The following is a 19,768-nucleotide window of genomic DNA, read 5'->3' as shown; positions in this document are numbered from 1 at the left end:
CTCAGGAGAAGCCCCCCAGCTCTAGGAAACCTTAGGAAAAGCTGGAGAGGGTCAGGAGACCAGGTGAGAGGCAGGCAGGGTGGGACCCAGGCACATCCAGGTTCCCAGGGAGGATCTGAGACTTCATCCTGCAAACAACAGGTTCCATAAAGGATTTTAGATGGAATGACGTGGTCAGCTTCAGTCTCAGGCTGAAGAGGAGACCTGGACGTTGGATGGAGCCTGGAAGCAGATGGCACAGTGGTCCCTTCAATGACGGCCTGGGCAGCAGAGCAGCAATAGTGAGCTGAGGGCCTGTGAGGCATGCTGCCCTCCCTGCCTCCTTGTGGCCCCCCAGAGCAAGTGGGGGGGCAGGTGGCTCTGCAGCCACACAGCAGGGGACCATGCAGCCCCTAGGGGAAGAAGGTGGCACCCAGCCCCATGGATTATTTTCTATCAGAGCTCAAAGAGGAAAGCAGTCTGCAAAGTTGAAGAGTAGTTGAGATCTCATGCGTTTGAAAGCAATCCCTGTACAAAACACCAAGAGACTTTATAGAAACATTAGGAGGCAGCAGCTTCCCTGTTGATAAGAGTTCACTCTCAAATAAAATCCACCTGTTATTTATGTTCTTTGACTCAGCTGTTAGCTCCCTATAGATATTGAGATATAAGAACAATCTGGTAGTAATATTATTCTATTTGGAGTGGATTCTTTGTTCTTAAGCTAAAAGTTGACTAAGGGAAAGATCCACCAGGAGGTATTAAGGGGCTTGAGTAGCTTGGATGAAGATGGGTGAGGTAGCACATAGAAGCCATCCACACAGGATTGCAAAAACAGGAGATCTGCGTGTATAGCAAGGCTTTATTGCTTTTCAATAACATGGTAACATTCCTATAAAAGTAATTTATAGATGGACTCAAGGCAAAGCTGGGAAGCTGAGCCTGTGGGTTTTAGAGAAGAACCCACAGGCTCCAACCGGGAATTGTATTGAGTTTGTTTTTCACGGTTGAGGCCACTGCTCTTTGCTCTCAGATTTCAAACTGAGATGCACTGGCTGCATGCTAATGCAGGAGCAGAAGCCCAGCTATGAACTCCATGAGTCAGGAGGGAACCTAGAGAATTTCCACATTCCCAGGTTCAAAACTGTGCAGAGGCAGGTGATTGCCAGGAGCTTTGTGTTTGGTGAAGTGATGCTCTTAAGGGAGGAGGCTGGGACCTGATGCACATGGGCCTCAGGGACCCAGGGACTGGGAGCAGGCAGGTCATGCAGGTTGGCATTTGCCTTTACTCGTGGGCATGCGTAGACGTGGGAGTGGTTTCACAAATGGCATGAAGTGAAACAGGCAAATCTCACCTATTTTATGACAGCAGCACTGTGATTCTCAATATTGGATAGGAAACTAGAGTTTGTGGCTGATGTAAAGGAGTAAATCTAGTCTGAAAACAGGAAATAAAAAGCCTGGTTATTTGGTAACATGTACCTTAGACCTCCAGACCTTGGCAGGCTCAGGCGTGTTGAGGGGAGTACCCAGGCCTGAGAACTATGTGTGCAAAGGTCCTGGACAGAAAAGAGTTTGGTTGGCTTTAGGTGAAGAGAGAAGGCTGGTGTGGCTGAAGCCTATTGAGTGACAGTGTCCAGACAGAAGATGGAGCCTCAGCCTTCAAGGCATTGTGGGCCATGCTAAGAGCTGATGGAAAGTTCTCTGCCGTGGTGTGGGCAAAGTACAGAGAGCAGGACCAATGAAATCATTCTCCAGAGGCCCCAGAAGTGCTGAGAAAGCCTCAGGCTTGGGGACAGAGCCACTGGAAAAGAAGACCCTTCCTTCTCTGGACCCAAGCTCCTTCCCATGGGTGACACATGGCCATGGTGAGACGAACACTGTGGACCTCATTGTGGTGACTGGGTGGAAGAGTTTCTGGAACATTCCCAGGCACCTGCTCACCACCATCCAACCTCTCAGCCACCCGAACACAAAGAGAATCCTTTCTTCACATTTTCCCCTCTTTCTGTCTTTCATTCCTCTGTTTTTCTCTTCCTGCTGTCCTCTTTCCTCATCTCTCCATCTTTTCTTCCATCCTTCTCCTCTTCATTTTTTTTATTTTTAAATATACTTTACTTTTGAGAGCAGTTTTAGTTCACAGCAAAATTGAGTGAAAGTACAGAGTCCCCGTGCCCCTGTGTCACCATCCTGACACGTCCACAGTGTACATTAGGATGCAGTGTACATTAGGAGTCTGCAGTGTACATTAGGGCTCATCTTGGTGTTGCACAACCCTATGGGTTTGTACAAATTTATCATGACATTTATCCACTGTTAGGATATTGTACAAAGTAGTTTCATTGCCCTAACATTTCTCTGTTCTTTGCCTATTCATTCCTCCCTCCCCACTAACCCCTGGCAACCACTGATATTTTTACTACCTCCATAATTTTGCCTTTCCAAGAGTGTCATATAGTTGGAATCATACAGTATGTAGCCTTTTCAGATTGGCTTCTTTCACTTAGCAATATGCCTTTAAGTTTCTCTCATGTCCTTTCATGGTTTGATAGCTCCTTTCTTCTTAAGCACTGAATATTATTCCATTGTCTGGATGTACCACAGTTTATCCATTCACCTATTGACATCTTGATTGTTTCCAAGTCTTGGCAATTATGAACAAAGCTGCTATAAATATCCATGTGCATGTTCCTGTGGACACTGATTTTCAATTCCTTTGGGCAAATACCAAGGAGTGTGATTGCTGAATCATATGCTAAGAGTATATTTAGTTTGTAAGAAACTGCCAAAGTCTCTTCCAAAGTGGCTGTACCATTCAGCAATGAATGAGAGTTCCTGCCACTCCCCATCCTTGCCAGCATTTGGTGTTGCCAGTGTTTTGGATTTCAGCCATTCTAACAGGTACGTAGTGGTATCTCATTGCTGTTTTAATTCTCTTTATTTTCTAACATCTTTATTGAGGTGTGATTCACATAGCATACACTGCACACATTTAAAGTGTACAATTCGATGTTCGACCTACTCATACACTCATGAAGCCATCACCACAGTCAAGACAGAAGACATGTCTCCCCACCAAATGTTTTCTTATACCTATTTGTAACCCATCCCTCTACTCTGCCCCACGCCCAGTCAATTCAACCAATCTTCTTTCTGTCACTAATGATTAGTTTTCATTTCCTGGAGTTTATATGAATGATGTGCCTACACGATGTGCCGTTTAAGTCTGGCTTCTTTCACTCAGTGTAATTATTTTGAGATTCAGCTGCATTGTTTCATGTATCAATATTTCATTCATTTTCATTGTAGAGTAGTGTTATTACATGGACATACCACAATTTGTTTATCCTCTGATATGTTGGTGAACAGTTAGATTGTTTTCAGATTTTGGCTATTACAAATAAAAAGCTGTATCAACTTTCATGCATAAGGTCTTTGTATATACATGTATTTTCATTTCTTTTAGGCAAATGCCTAGGAATGAAATAGCTGGATCACTTGGTAAGCATAGGTTTAACTTTTTAAGAAACTGAGAACTGTCTTCCAAAGTGATTGTACCATTTCACATCCCTCCTCCCAGACAATGTATGAAAGTTCAGCTTCTCCACATCCTCACCAGCACTTGGTATGGTCACTCTTTTTATATGAACCCTTCTAATAAGTGTGTATGGTATCCATTATGGTTTAATTTGCATTTTCCAAATTACTAATGATGTTGACCATCTTTTCTTCTGTTATTTGCTCTTTGCTGAAGTGTCTGTTTTCCCTATTCTTTTTTTTTTTAACATAGGGCCTCCATTCTTTTTTTTTGTTTGCTTTTTAATTTTTTTATTATTTATTTATTTATTATACTTTAAGTTCTAGGGTACATGTGCACAGGTGTGCAGGTTTGTTACATATGTGTACATGTGTCATGTTGGTGTGCTGCACCCATTAACTCATCATTGACATTAGGTATATCTCCTAATGCTATCCCTCCACCCTCCCCCCACCCCATGACAGGCCCCAGTGTGTGATGTTCCCCACCCTGTATGCAAGTGTTCTCATTGTTCAATTCCCACCTATGAGTGAGAACATCCAGTGTTTGGTTTTTTGTCCCTGCGATACTTTGCTGAGAATGGTGGTTTCCAGCTTCATCCATGTCCCTACAAAGGACATGAACTCATCCTTTTTTATGGCTGCATAGTATTCCATGGTGTATATGTGCCCACATTTTCTTAATCCAGTCTATCACTGATGGACATTTGGGTTGGTTCCAAGTCTTTGCTATTGTGAATAGTGCCGCAATAAACATATGTGTGCATGTGTCTTTATCGTAGCATGATTTATAATCCTTTAGGTATATACCCAGTAATGGGATGGCTGGGTCAAATGGTATTTCTAGTTCTAGATCCTTGAGGAATCACCACACTGTCTTCCACAATGGTTGAACCAGTTTACAGTCTCACCAACAGTGTAAAAGTGTTCCTATTTCTCCACATCCTCTCCAGCACCTGTTGTTTCCTGACTTTTTAATGATCGCCATTCTAACTGGTGTGAGATGGTATCTCATTGTGGTTTTGATTTGCATTTCTTTGATAAGGGCCTCAATTCTTTTACTGGGTTATTTGTTTTCTTCTTATTAACTTCTGAGGGTCCTTTATATACTGAATACAAGTTATGTATTAGATAGTTGATCAACAAGTATTTTCACCTGGTAATGACTTGTCTTTTCATTCTCTTCTCAGTGTTTTTCAAAACAGAGTTTTTAACATTGTCAAATTTAATAAAGTCAAATTTATCTAATTTATCTCTTTTTTTGAGACAAGTTCTCACTCTGTCACCCAGGCTGGAGTTCAGTGGTGTGATCACAGCTCACTGCAGCCTCAACCTCCCATGCTCAAGTGATCCTCCCATCTCAGCCCTCTGAGTAGCTGGGAACACAGGCACATGCCACCATGCCTTGTTAATTGATTTATTATTTGTAGATATAGTGGTCTCTCTGTGTTATCCAGGCTGGTCTCCAACTCCTGGGCTCAAGCAGTCCTCCTGCCTTAGCCTCTCAAAGTGCTAGAATTACAGGTGTGAGCCACCGTGCCCAGTCAAATTCATCTTTTTTTTTTTTAATGGACTTCACTTTTGATATCATAGCAAAGAAATCTTTGTTTAATACAACATTAAAAAGATTTACTTCTGTTTTCTTCTGGAATTTTTAAATTTGGGGGTTTTGCAAGTAGATCTGTGAGCTATTTTGAAGTCATTTTTGTATACGTATCAAAGTTCATTATTTTTGCATATAGTGATCCACCTGTTCCAACACCATTTGTTTAAAAGACTATGTTTTCTCCAACGAATTGACTTTGCACTTTTGTCAAAAGTTGGTTGTACCATTTATGTGTCAGTCTATTTCTGGACTCTCTTCTGTTACCCCAACGTATTTTTTTAATCTTATGCCAATATCACACTGTTTTGATTATTACAGCTTTCTGATAAATCTTAAAACTAGTTTGTATCAACCTTGTAACTTTGCTCTTCTTTTTCTGTGGTCCTTTGGTGATTCTAGATCCTTTGTATTACCACATGAATTTTTATAATCAGTTTGTACATTTCTACCCAAAAACTCCTTCTGGAATTTGGATTGGGGTTTCACTGAAACCATAGAAAAAGTGATATCATAATAATATAGACCCTTCTAATCTATAAACAAGTTTTACCTTTCCAATTATTTAGGTCTTTTTACATTTTACTCAGCAATATTTTCTAATTTTCAGTGTATAGGTTTTTCATATCTTTTCAGATATTTATCACCAAGTACTTAATATTTTTGATGCCATTTTAAACAGTGCTGTTTTAAATTTTTTGAATATTTTATTGTTCATTGTTAGTATATAGAAATACAATTGGCTTTTGTGTGTTAGTTTGTATCATACAAACGTGCTTAACTTATTTACTAGTTCTAGTAGCTTTTCGTAGATTCCATCAAATTTTAGTCATCTGTAAAGAAAAAACTGTTTGGCCTCTTCTTTTGCAAGATGGATGCATAGGCTAGAAACTTTAATGAATGTTGAATAGCAGTTATGAGACTAGGTATCTTATCTTGTCCTGATAGCAAGAAGAAAGCATTCAACTTTTCACTAATCAGTACTATACTAGCTATAGGTTTGTTGCAGATATTCTTTATGAGGTTGAGAAATTTGTTTCTGTTACAGTCTGCTGAGAGTTTGTCAGGAATGGCAGGAACGGATGTTAGCTTTTGTTCAAAAAAATTACATATATTTAAATGATCATATGGTTTTTCTTTTCTAGTTTATTCTTACAGTAAATTCAGTTGATAGATTTTCAAATGTTAAATCAACTCTGTATTTCTGGGATAGACCTCATTTGGCCATAATGTATATCGTTTTTGTATATCATTGAATTTGATTTGCTAAAATTTTGTTTAGAATCTCTGCATCTTGTTTCATGGAAGATATTCACCTTTAGTTTTCTTTTCTGGTCACGTCTTTAACTAGGTTCATATCAGGGTAATGCTGGCTTCAAAGAATGAGTTAGGAGAAATTCCATTCTCTTCAATTTTCTAGAAGTATTTGTATAGAATGGGTATCATTTCTTCTTCAGTGGAACTCACCAGGGAAGATCTATGGAACTGGAGTTTTTTCTTGTGTATGGGAAGGTCTTTTGTAACCATAAATTCAATGTCTTCACTAGATCCCAGGTTCTTTGGATCCCCCACCTGTTTCTGAGGGAGCTGTACAGTTGTGCACTATGATGCTCTATGACAAAAATGGATGAAGGAACAGAGGAATGGACAATGGCTCACTGTTTGGAGACTGATGTTTATGTCTGGGCCAAAGTGATGAAAAGTCCTAGGATGGGAAAAGAAACCTCCTGGCTGCAGGTGTTCTCAGAACTAGAGAAGCTAGTGCCCCAGGTTGCCACCCCTTTCCTTATGAACCCTGCACCCACCAGCCAACAAGGCCATGGTGGCCTTAATCAAAGGGGACACTCATCTGTTGCCCAGGCTATGGAGACGAAAGGTCTCATGGGGCTGGCGATCCTATCAGGTTGTAGAGCCTCTTTGAGAGCATCAGCCTCTCCACCATTACACATGCCCCCTCTCTCTCTGGGGAGTTAATTGGTGTCCCTTCATCCCCTGCCACTTCCCTGCTGTTCCTTCCAAGATGAAGCATGAAGCCTTGGTGATGGGTAGTACAGGTAGAGAGATGCCTCCAATAAGACGACTAGTGCTGTGTTTGCCTCTGGACCTAAGGTACCCTGCTTTCCTGACACCCAGATGCAATGGGGTGCACAGTATAAGTGAGGGGTGCACAGTATAAGTGTGGTGAGAGTAGAGGGTTCTCCTGCAATTGAGGAGGTGACAAAAAGCAAATAGCCTCAGCCTGTTTGTGACTGGGGTTTCCTTGGTCCCAGGTTCTGGTAAAGGAGGAAGGCTTCTTGGTCAAGAGCCCACCTGGATACTGGCCTGAGGTGCACAATGATCACAATTGTCATTGCCTGAAAAAAACAACTTCATAATGGGTTTCTGGAATGGTTACCGCCAGATTTTTATTAAAGAAATCAAAGCCAAAAGTTTCCCTTTAAAACATGCATGGTGAAGGGAAAATTTTAAAAACAGCTGCCTACTGAACTATCACTTCAATATAAAGCAAATAGTGCTTCAGGCACAAAACGCCAGGTCTATTTTGCACCCCCTCCCCAGGAGAGCTGGAAGAGTCTCAACAAGGTGCTGTCCACTACCGGGCAGCTCTGCTCTGCATGTGTGCCCCAGCCACTGCCCATCCAACTGCATTGGACCAAAGGGCCTCTGGGCTCTGACGTTCTCATTAAAAAACAAAAGCCACAGACCTGGAGCCAGTGTTTGAAATAGGAAACCAAAATAATCATTGGTCGAGGTTGTGGGATCTCCAGCTGGACTTGCGGATGCTTTCCTGTCTTGCAACACACACCTCTAGTTTGACCAGAATCATCACCCCCTACATTCTCTGAAAGTGCCTCTTCCCATGGATAGAGAAAGAAGGCAATGCTTGTCTTGAGGTTTTTCTGCACTTTTTCTGTTGCCATTGGATTCTGAATGTCCCACCAGGGAGCTTCATGTGTGATTTGTTTAACACGAGCATCAGACGAACACTAACAAATATACATAGGTGAAAGTTTTGAACCACAGAGGTTCTTATGTCGATATTCCCAAATATTCCATCTCTCTGTGCCCCCTTTCCACCCGCAAATAAATACCACCACAAATGAAGCAGTGAGACCAGTAGGGATTGACAAGGGGTGGGCTTTGAGGGGGCTCCCTCTCTTGCCATGCAATGCCCTTCCCTCACTTCCATAGGAATCAAGGACAGTGTCTTATGCACCCTTGCATTTCCTGTCATCCCCAGCACAGCGCCTGGCACACAGCTGAGGCTGAGCACAGGTTAAATACATTAGCTGGTTTTTTTACTGTTTTATATTTTGAGACAAACAAAACACAGTGAATAATCTTAGGTGAGTTGAATTCACTGCATTCATGACAGGGCCTATAAGCTAAAAAAATCTTACTCATTTTTTTCCAAGTATTTGCTGGGTATCCAAACTTATCCATCCAGAACCAATCTTAATACTTTTATTTTTGTCTTTGTCCTATAAGGTCATTTCTTCTTTTGTAAAATGGAAACGTCCCCTTTCCCCTGAGAAGCGTAGAGAGGAACATGGGAGACGGAGGGACTGATGCATTGCTGTGCGAGTCCCCCTCAGGGAGGTCCGGGAAGCCTCTGGTCCCTCTCGTTCCATCTCCACTGCCATGCTAAGGTGCGTGTCCCTTGACACTGTGCACTTGCCTCCTTTCACTTCTTTTTCTTTTCTTTATTTCTTAATTACTACTTTTTTCCTTCCTTTCTCCCTCCTTCATTTTCTTCTTTCCTCCCTCTCTCCCTCCCTTCCTCCTTTCCTTCCTTCTTCCTTCTTTTCTCAATTCATTGGGCCCCCATCAGGTTTACTACCATCCTAATGCCTAGCTATTCCATGCTACTCTCCTGCACAAAGCCCTTTATAGACACACACACACACACAAACAACACACATGAGTACACACACACTCATGCCTGCACCCACACATGCACACACATGCACACATGCACACACTCAAAACATGCACACACACGCACGCATGCACACACACACACCCATGCACACACACACATGCAGACACACACACGCATGCACTATCCCATGGTCTTGAAGCCGGCAGGTTGAACTCAGTACGTGCTCCCCACTCATCACCCTTTAGAAGGGAGTTGGGCAGCTGAGGGTCTCTCCATGACAGAACCTGGAAGGAAGCTTATAGAAGGTGGGCTATGGGCCTGGAGAAGACAGGATGCAGAGGACACTCAGGTTGCAAACCACCACTCCCAGGCCTCCCTGTTCTCCTGCTCCTTCCCTGCCCTTCCTGGGCTCCCTTGACCACTCCTGTCTGTGCCCAGCTTGGCCTGTCTGCATTTGTTCTCATGAGATACTTCCTCTTTCCTAAAATAGATATCTCCTCACTCACTCCTACTGCATAGAAATCCCACCAGCATTCCAGACCCAGACTGCTGTCTCCTCCATGTGTTCCTCCCACCTTCCTGGGTAGGTTTCCATTTCTTTCCCTGAATGACAGAGACACTGCCCAGTGTTGTCTGATCAGATTCAAACATGGTGAAGACTGTGCTCTGGGATGTGGGAGTGGGCTCCCATGTTGGGTGGGGGGAGGGAGACACATAAGGTACATGGTGGGAAAGTGCAGTGACAGGGGTGCAGGCCAGCAAGGTGACACAGCTCTGACCACTGCACCATCCTCCTGCCCACCTACTGTGACATTGGAAGAGGACAGTTGGGACTGACCAATGAATTCATGTGAACGTGGAATGAATACAGTATATTTTGTAGTAGGCAAAATGGTTTTTATTTTATGTATAAGAATTGTGTGGATTGCTTTTCTCTACAGATGCTGAGGGCATTGGATCTGACAGCCCTGCAGCACAGAAAGGCAGGCCCAGGGCAGCTGCAAGCCAGGCAGCCTGGGCTCAGCTCCTGGTTCTCCTGTGATTAACTGCTGGTCCTGGACAGGCTCTTCATCCCTTCCATGCCTCAGTCTTTTCATCTGTAAAATCACAAGAATGTGTAGGTTTGCCATGAGGAGTAAGGCAATATGTAAATGATCGGAGTAACTGCATGGAGGAAATGCTGAGTATTGATTACGGCTCTGTCAGATCAGATCCAAAGCCACTGGCATCCAGCAGAGCCATGTTGACCTCCCATCCTAATGGGAACGTTTTCTCCATGTTATGTGAACACGATCAAACACACATGAAGTCACATTGAGCAACAGGACCTCCCGTAAATAATTTTGTGTTGACTCTGCAAAACACATGCTGTAGTGCCAACCAAGTTCACAAAGCCATTGCTCAAGGAGTCTGTTTTTTTAACTTTTAAATAATAGCTCTGCATTGCCTGGAAGAATGTTATTTACATTCCCAAATTTAAGGTTTGTGAAAGAATTTGCCATAACAGAATTTGAAAACTCAGCAAGTTTTTAGTTTTGTGCCCAGTTTTTTAAGTTTTAAAGTTTCCTTCAACTTCAAACAAAGCCAATTCTCATGTCCACATATTGCATCTAGCTCTGTGCAGAAAATAATTAATAGTTAGACCTCTGTTTAACATCTGCCTCCACATTTATGCAAATCACATACATTCTCAGCATCTTGGTGCTTTCAACTCTTACATGGGGGAAAGGAAACTAACTCATGCGTAATTTTTATGAAGACTAAAAGAGACTTAAACCATGCATGCTATACTTGTTATTGGACAAAAGGCTGCAAAAATAAGAGTAGATACCACTTTTGTTGGGCAGATATTTACTAGGTACTATGCACTTTACATATATCCAGTTTCCTCCCCAGTACATCTTGGACTTTTCAGGAGGATGAACTTCAAAGAAACTGCCAGAAATTTAGGCAGAGAGCCAGATAGAGAACCAGAGGGTATTTAAACAAGGCCACGGGAGAGGATACAATATGAGATCAGGGATGGATATTGAGTTCTAGAGAAAGAATACTGAGATAAACATGAAGAAAGTCTCTTAGACTTGTTACACACAATTTTGGCAGCATTACATTGGCCAAAGGTAGACTGGCCTACATTCAGGTTGAAAAACAAGACAATTTGGCCAAACGATGTCTAGGTCAAAAACCAAATATTTAATAACTAGGTCATTTTGGATGCATCCTGGGGAGTAGTTTTGCAAACCTTGATCTACCTCTAAGAGGTTTTGCCAGTTTTTCAGAAACTTTTTTAATGCTTATAAATGTGTTTAAATTTTTACTTGCTATTCTGTTCTGTTGCTCTGTTGAACTTTAAGTAGTGAAAAGGTAGAATAAATAATGCTCATCAGTAGATTTTCTGAGACAATTTCTCAGACAAATAGTATAGTTTAATTTGTATAAGAAAGGCATCTAAGGACATAATATTCCAAGGTGAGGCTGAGGGTTGTCCTAAGGTGGGTGGGAGTGTGGGAGATTTTGTTGTTCTTTTGCTTTTCTGTATTGTTCTCATTTTTATTTTTATTTAATTATTTTATTTTATTTTTTTGAGATGAAGTTTCACTCTTGTTGCCCAGGCTGGAGTGCAATGGCACGATCTTGGCTCACCATAACCTCTGCTTCCTGGGTTGAAGTGATTCTCCTGCCTCAGCCTCCCAAGTAGCTGGGATTACAGGCATGTGCCGCCACGCCCAGCTAATTCTGTATTTTTAGGAGAGACGGGGCTTCTCCCTGTTGGTCAGGCTGGTCTCAAACTCCCGACCTCAGGTGATCTGCCCACCTTGGCCTCCCAAAGTTTTGGGATTACAGGCGTGAGCCACTGTGCCCCGCCTTTTTCTCATTTTTTAAATGAACTTGGTTTCCTTTTGTAATAGAAAAAAAAAGACTAAATATAAAAAGAAAAACATCTGGAATATTCAGAGCTGTTTAGAGATTTTTTTATATTTATTTATTTATTTATTTTTGAGACAGAGTCTCGCTCTGTCGCCCAGGCTGGAGTGCAGTGGTGCAATTCTGGCTCACTGCAAGCTCTGCCTGCCGGGTTCACACCATTCTCCTGCCTCAGCCTCCCGTCCCGGGTAGCTGGGACTACAGGCGCCCGCCATCATGCCTGGCTAACTTTTTGTATTTTTAGTAGAGACAGGGTTTCACCATATTAGCCAGGATGGTCTCGATCTCCTGACCTGGTGATTCGCCCGCCTCGGCCTCAGAAAGTGGTGGGATTACAGGCGTAAGTCACTGCACTGGGCCAAGAATATTTTTTTTAAAGAATATGTTCAATTCATTTTAAGCCAATATTAGATGGCTACTAGGGGAAATTTTCAGAATTCACCATCAGGGAATCGAGAGAAAGAGAGACAGATACTGGGTAGAGTTTGGAAAAGGCAAATCTAGGTCTCTGATACACCCCTTCCTCCACTGTCTTTCAGTGAACACCGTTGTTATTGCTGAATATCCAAAGATTTGACTTTGCACTATAGGAACTTATGTGCATTCCTTTTCACCATTCTCATCTACAGGGACTGCCTCCATGTTCCTGCACAGAGAAGACCGGAGAGAAAGAAGCTGCATAGCTTTTGTTGTTTCTTGTTGTTGTCATCAGAATTTTTCCAGGAACAGCACGCAGCTAATAGTTTCTCCCATAAGAACATTTCACAGGGAAGGACACTCACAAGGATTTGAGGCTATACAAATCTAATCAAATGAAAAGAGACGTGAAGCCTGGTGGGGTGGCTCATACCTATAATCCCAGGACTTTGAGAGGCCAAGGCAGGTGGATCAGGAGGTCAGGTGTTCGAGATCAGCCTGGCCAACATGGTGAAACCCCGTCTCTACTAAAAATACAAAAGTATTATCTGGGTGTGGCGGCACATGACTGTAGTACCAGCTATTTGGGAGGCTGAGGCAGGAGAATCGCTTGAACCCAGGAGGTGGAGGTTGCCGTGAGCCAAGATCGCACCACTGCACTCCAGCCTGGGCAACAGAGCCACACTCTGTCTCAAAAAAAAGAAAAGAGATGTGAAAGAACTCATCATTGTGTATATTTGGTGCATGGCTCAGAGCCCTCATGATGAAGTAATTATATGTGACACTGTATGAACAAGAACATCACTCTCAATCTGCTTCTTGCTACAGCACATTTTCTCCCACCCAGCTAAAATGTGGCAATTCATCATTGGGTTTGTTTTGCATTACTGCAGTGTAAGAGTGAGACTTAAGCTCTCCAGGCAAATGAGGGCATTCCTTCTGTTGAATGTGTTCAAGAGTGGGATCCTCTTGTGAATTCACTTATGTTTTAGTTCTATGCAATTCTGAGTTCTTCAGTGGGGCAATGCTATTATTATTGAATTACCAAAACGCAGACCAATGCTGAATAAAACATGTTTTCTAACTTGTAGCTCAGAAGGATTTGGCAATATTGGTATTTTCCTCTTTCTCAACTTTCCCAGACTTTTGGCTAAGGCATCTGTGTCCTCCATGTGCTCCTTGTTAGAACAATATTGCCTCTCATTTTAGGAGGAGTTCTCAGTGCAACAGTCAGACCTGTGATGCGCTTTCTTCTGGCACCATTGCTGCACTGTTCCAGAGCTCTTCAAGAAATGCAAGAAGGGCCAGGCTGCTTGAGATGCGAACAAAACCCCCTTTATGGGATCAGGGGAGAGGCAGCATCTGGCGTTTGACAAGACACTGTTTCACGTGACGAAGTCACATGGACTTTTGGAAAAGAACTCACTGCCCTGCAGGCATCCGATGCCTGCCACAACGTATGAGTCAGCAGGGATGAACACTCTGAGAGAGACTTCTGAAGCACAGAGGTTGGTGTGAGTTTAGAAAGAAAAAGCCTGATTCTTCCACCTCATTGGAATCCCTGTTGTGGTCTCAGCCAGATAGCATCCACACCATTTAATAGATTTATAATAGCAGTTCTACATCAGACACGGCAAGCTGGTCCATGGTCACTGAGATTCGTGAGGTCTCACTAGCTCAGTGCAGCTGGATATCCGTGCACCAAACTGGGTCATAAAGCATCGGCACTGCCACCAGAAGCTATGCAGATAGAGCCAAGACCACTGTACACCAACTAGAACATAAGAACACCGTGAGAAAATAGGGTACACCACTCGGCCGGGGGTGCCATGACAAAGTACCAGACTGGGTGGCTTAAACAACAAAAACATATGTCTCCTGCAGTTCTGGAGGCTGGGAGTCCAGGACCAATGCACTGGTAGGTTTTGTTTCTTCTGAAGCTGCCCTCCTTGGCTTTTTCTTATATCTTCTCCCTATATCTTCCCATGGTCTTCCCCCTATACCTTCCCTATATCTTTACATTGTCTTCCCTTTGTATCCTAATCTCTTCTTCCTATAAGGACACCAGTCATATTAGATTGGGGTGCACCACAGCAATCACATTTTAACTTAGTCACCTCTGTAAAGGCCCTATTTCCAAATACAGTGACATTCTGAGGTTCTGAGCATTGAGATCTCAAAATATGAATTAAGGAGAAACACAATTCATGCCACAACAATGGGTAAAGAGGAATTTGACACCATTTGCTTTTCCTTGACCACTTTCCCAGTGATGAGGAAGGGCTAGGATTAGCTTCCTATCCCAGCATGAGGCACCATATTTGAATATAATACCAAATATGGCTCAAGGGATCAAGCCATTGAGAACAATAAGGCAACTCATACAAGAAAAATCAGGCTTTTTCTTTCTAAGGCAATTCACTTTCCCTTACTTAGCAATTTCTGTATTCCTTATTTCTATCTCCATATCTTAGAGTAATTACTAGAACTTCCAGAAAGATGGTAAATCATAATAGGCACCCTTCCTTGCATTTGATTTTAAAAGCAATGTTTCAATAATTTCACCATCACAGGTGCCCACAGATGAATTCTATTAGATATTTCTTGTCATCCTCATTGATCATTTAATACAGTTTTTATGAGAACATATGTTGAAGTTTAATGAATGCCCCTTTGATAGTTTTTGAAATTAATTTGTATTATTTGCCCTTTGGCTAGTTTATTTTAGATAGTCTACTAATGGACTTATTTTTAATATATCAGCAATTCATTCCCTAGGAGAACTTAGACACAGACTGTTATTCCTCAAATATGTGAACAAATGCCATTGGTTAGTCATCAACTTAGAATTTTGGCCTTGCTATTCATAACTGAAGTAAACCTAAAGGTTTCTTCTTTTAGTATGTTCAGATTCAGATACCACAGTTATACTAACACAAAAAGAGGTTTGAGGAACTTTTTACATTTCTATACTCCTTGGAGTTTACAAAATGTAAAGATTATCTGAACCTCACAAGCTTTAAAAAAAAATCATCAATTTTGCCACCAGAGACATTCTCACAATGTTCCTTCACCCTCATCTCCATAACTATGATTCTATTCAAGTTTTATGATTCTTTAGTTAATCACTGTTATTTCTCTTTTTTTTCCCTAGGAAATAGTTGATTTTAAACTGATTAATGTGGATATATTCTTCATATTTTCTTGTAAAATTTGAAATTTATGTCTGTGGTTAGGTACCTTTTCTCATTCTTAGTTTTTCATATTTATGCCTTCTCTCTTTTTTTCTTCTTTTATACTAGTCAAGTATATTCATATAATTGGGGTTGATGTTTCCCTAACATGCCAGCTCCTGCACGTGCCTAGTTATTAGGAAGCTCTTTGATGGCAGGGATGGTGAAAGAAACAATGGGGCCATTGTTTTCTGGCTGAAGGCTCAATGAGTTCAACTTCATGAAGCTCCATGGAGTACAAACTTTGACAAGCTCCACAAATTACTCTGATGCCATTGTTTATGAATCACACAATCCTAGATTTCAAAGTAGTATGTCACTCTAAATATGGGACACATTAGTATAAAGCCATAAATTGGTGTTAATACTCTGACTGATCTGGACAATTAAGGGCAAATTTTTTATTGTCCTCATCTGATGAAAATAAGCAGAGGAAATAGAAAACAATCCCATTCACATTGAATTTTGGAGCCATTTTTGGAAACTGTAAAAACAGTGAAAGAGAAAAGAATCACTGAGATCAACTTTTAGGGACTTTGCTTGCAACTCAGCGAGGAGCAAAGGCAAGTATTTAAAAGAGGAGTACATGCTAATGGTAATAGTTTCGATACTGATTAGTTATCATCTGGTGCATCAATCAGAATACCATAAAAAGGAGCGACCTAAAAATAAATGTGTTGCTTCTGTTGGGGGAGCATTCTGATCTAGATGTCCTGGCACGCAGTTGCCCTAGCGCACATCAGCAGAGCATTACCTCCTGGCATTTGTGGTCAGGCGCCTTCTGAGCCAGGCCCTCTCTTGGAAGCTGAGGGCGTGAAGATGCATAAAACACAAGCTCACAATATTTGCTTCCCTTCAGTGCCCTTCATCAGCTTGCAGGGCACAGTGTTTCTCTGGCATGTGTCCCTATTTGTGATACATGTTTGCTGGGCTCGGCATCTTTAGTCCACATCCTCTGTGGTCAGCACTTGTCCTGCTCCTGTTCCCAGAAGACATCCTAGTGTCTCAGGTCAGCAGTTCCCTACCATGCTCTCAGTCAAGTCAGCCTACCGTCAAGCTGAGAGAGGACTCTTCACCCATCAACTTGGTTCCCCTCCATGTTTGTCATATTTATGATAGTAACCTGAACTGGGTTCGGGTATGTAAACTTTCTAAGCTTTAGTTTTCTCATCTCTCTTTGGAAGTTTGGTGTATATTTCTTGTGGCTTTATGGTACAGTAATTTTTTAGAATGCCATGCTGCTAGGGACAGATTTGGGGCTCCCTTCAGTTGCTGGAGCCCTGCCAGACAAGACTCAGGGTGCAGATGTAATGGGGCCTGAGGCATTGCTCTGGTGCATGTAGACAGCAGGGTTGAGGGATTCAAAAGCATAGAGATGAACACTCAAGGTGATGGGGCTTCTGATCATGAACGTGTTTGTAAACAATGTCTAATGTCGTAGTTTTGTGAATTAGTATTATCAAATGGGATTGGTGATTTAATTAATAATCATAAAAATGCAAACATGTTGGCTCTTCCGTGACATGTCCATTATGAGCAACACTGCTTGGACTCAAGGTTTGCATTCCTGTGTGTGGGCCCAGGACAGTGGGTTTGGCACAGGGAGAGGGCACTTTGAGTAGACTGACATCTATGAATGGAAGAAGCTGTTTATCTCAATCTGTGACAGCTGTGAAGCATTGAGTCTTTAATCAAGTTCTGGGAAAATCAGGGGACTCTGGAACTACAAAATAAGAGTGATCACACTTAACTTACAATGTTATTGAGAAAAATGATTATGAAAGTATGTTCTAAACTCTTGGTATATTGCTGAGAAAATGTGAGGGACATTTGTTATCTCCTTTGCAGGGAAACATCCTAAATAGAACAGGACTTCTAACCCCAAATTGATAAGAACACCAAGACAACTCTCTCTTCTATATCTGGGCTGTAAATCTTTGAACTTTAAACTCAAATGAAATTCCATCTCTCACATTTTTTAATGAAGTCAAAATAAACGCAATTACTGAACAGAAGCCAAAGATGACAGGAGGTTATAAGTGGAGTGAGGGTATGGTCAACCTTGTTTGTTTGCATTCTGGCTGTTTTCTTGCTGAATATTTCACTAATGGGAGGCTGTAAGGGGGCAGGGATGGTCCTTCCTTCCTTCTGATGGAAGTCTGCTGCTGATTAAATCTGAGCAGGGCTAGCTGCATGGTGACTGGGAAACGTGACACCCTAATGAGGACACAGGCAAGTAAAATGTGAGAGACTGAAACCACAAGATATTCTAATCCCCCGAGTAAGGGATTTTTCCAAAGACCAGGCATTTGCTCTTGAAGGCATGTTCAGGAGTACCCTAATAAGCACATGTCTTTGCATACTCTCTCACTGCACCCATCCTCCAAAGACCTTGAAACCCACAGTTTTTTTCTTTCACCCAAGTAAAGACCAACATACGAATGAGTAGCTTACCCTATCGGAGGTCTATTCCTTTAGCAAAGCCTGGGCTTACAATTAATACTCTGGTTTGTGATTAAATCTGCTACTGTTTCCTTGTAATAGAGCTAAAGGTAAATGCAATATCCGTATCATTGGATTTTCACAAAATCGTGATGGCTGCTAAAACCAAAGGGGCAACACAGAGAATAAGTAATTAGCCAGGACCTATTTCAGCAAATCTCAGTTTCTTGGAGAAACTGTCTTGTTAGACCACGAACAATTTCTGCTGGTGTAAGTCCCGTCCACTTTCATTAAAGCATATCATGTATTTAGGGTAAACGGTCTTGGTGTCTCCCCCCAGGGGTCACTGTCAATATTCAGTTGCAGCTGGGTATAATGAGTGCCCTGGATCACAGAGAAATTCAAAATAAGGCTAAAATATGAGGTTTGCGGTTTGTACCATGAGTGCACTTGTGTTTTGCTTCCACACAGATAACTCTTCTGGCTTTGATATATTTCTGAACTCTCTCTGACACCCATAATTTCTCTTCAAGGCAGAGGATGATGTTACTCAAGAAGAAAAGCAGCCAGGCACAGTGGCTCATGCCTGTAATCCCAGCACATTGGGAGGCAGAGGTGGGAGGATCGCTTGAAGCTAGGAGTTCGAGACCAGCCTTAGCAACCTAGTAAGACTCTGTCTCTACCAAATAATTTTTTTTTAATTAGCCAGGTGTGGTAGTGCCTGCCTGCAGTCCCAGCTACCTGGGAGGCTGAGGCTGGAGGATCCCTTCAGCCTGGAGGTGGAGGCTGCAGAGAGTCATGATGGAGCCACTGCACTCAACAAACTGAGAACTTGTCTCAAATTAGAAAAAGAAAAGATGAAAAACAGAATGAGTTCAGCTCATGCTTGTCCCCAGTGGAACTGCACACACCAGGCTGTTGCCATCTTGCAGACTGTGCTTCCTTATCCCAAATGCAGATGCCAACCAGCAACCGAGTGAGAGACCCACACCTACTGTGTTTCCAACGAGACCTAGGTGGCCTTTCAATCCCAAAGGAGGGATAGCCGATGGCTTCGTTTTTTCCCGTGCCTCACTTAGACTGACCTTGGGGAATGTGTGTGTGTTTGGGGAGTCCTTCAGATGCATCTGCTCTTTATGTTAGCTTGTGAGCTGTGGGAAAGAGAGCTGTGACCTCCCCAGCCATCTTACCCAGCACGCCCAAATATATGCAATAGAGGGAATAAGATATTTTTCCTGATCACATCGATAAATCTTTTGCTTCTCTGCTTCACCCAGAGAAGTCTCCAAGACAACTGGTAACTTGAATGGGTACTGGGCAGTCGAGTCCTATGTCTGTAGGCATGTTTGTCCCCTTCAGCCATACCACAGCTGGCAAAGCCACACAGCAGTGGAGAGCCAAGGCCACCAGAAGCCCAGGATCGCCACAGTGGTCAGAACTGTCACTTACGGGATGTGGATCTAATTCAGGACTAATGACCTTACTGATGGGATACACTAAGTGTTTCCATCCATCTTTTTGGGCTTTATTCACAGAAAGAAATGATAGCACAGAAATACATAGGAAACAAGCTTCTAAAAGTAGCTCTCAACTGCCCTTGTTTTCTGTTTTTTTTTTTAAAGTAAAAGGTCTTAGTGGCAATACACTGAGAGTTTGAGTTATGCATACTAGGCTTCTGTGTAAGGAACAATGAAGAAGTAAAAGACAATGTGAAGGAGAATGCTTGACTGGCTAATGTATGTGCCTGGT

The sequence above is a fragment of the Pongo pygmaeus genome, chromosome 8 (assembly GCF_028885625.2).
Source record: "Pongo pygmaeus isolate AG05252 chromosome 8, NHGRI_mPonPyg2-v2.0_pri, whole genome shotgun sequence".
NCBI lineage: Eukaryota > Metazoa > Chordata > Mammalia > Primates > Hominidae > Pongo > Pongo pygmaeus.
The sequence above is the reverse complement of the archived record's forward strand: the minus strand, read 5'-3'. Positions refer to the sequence as shown.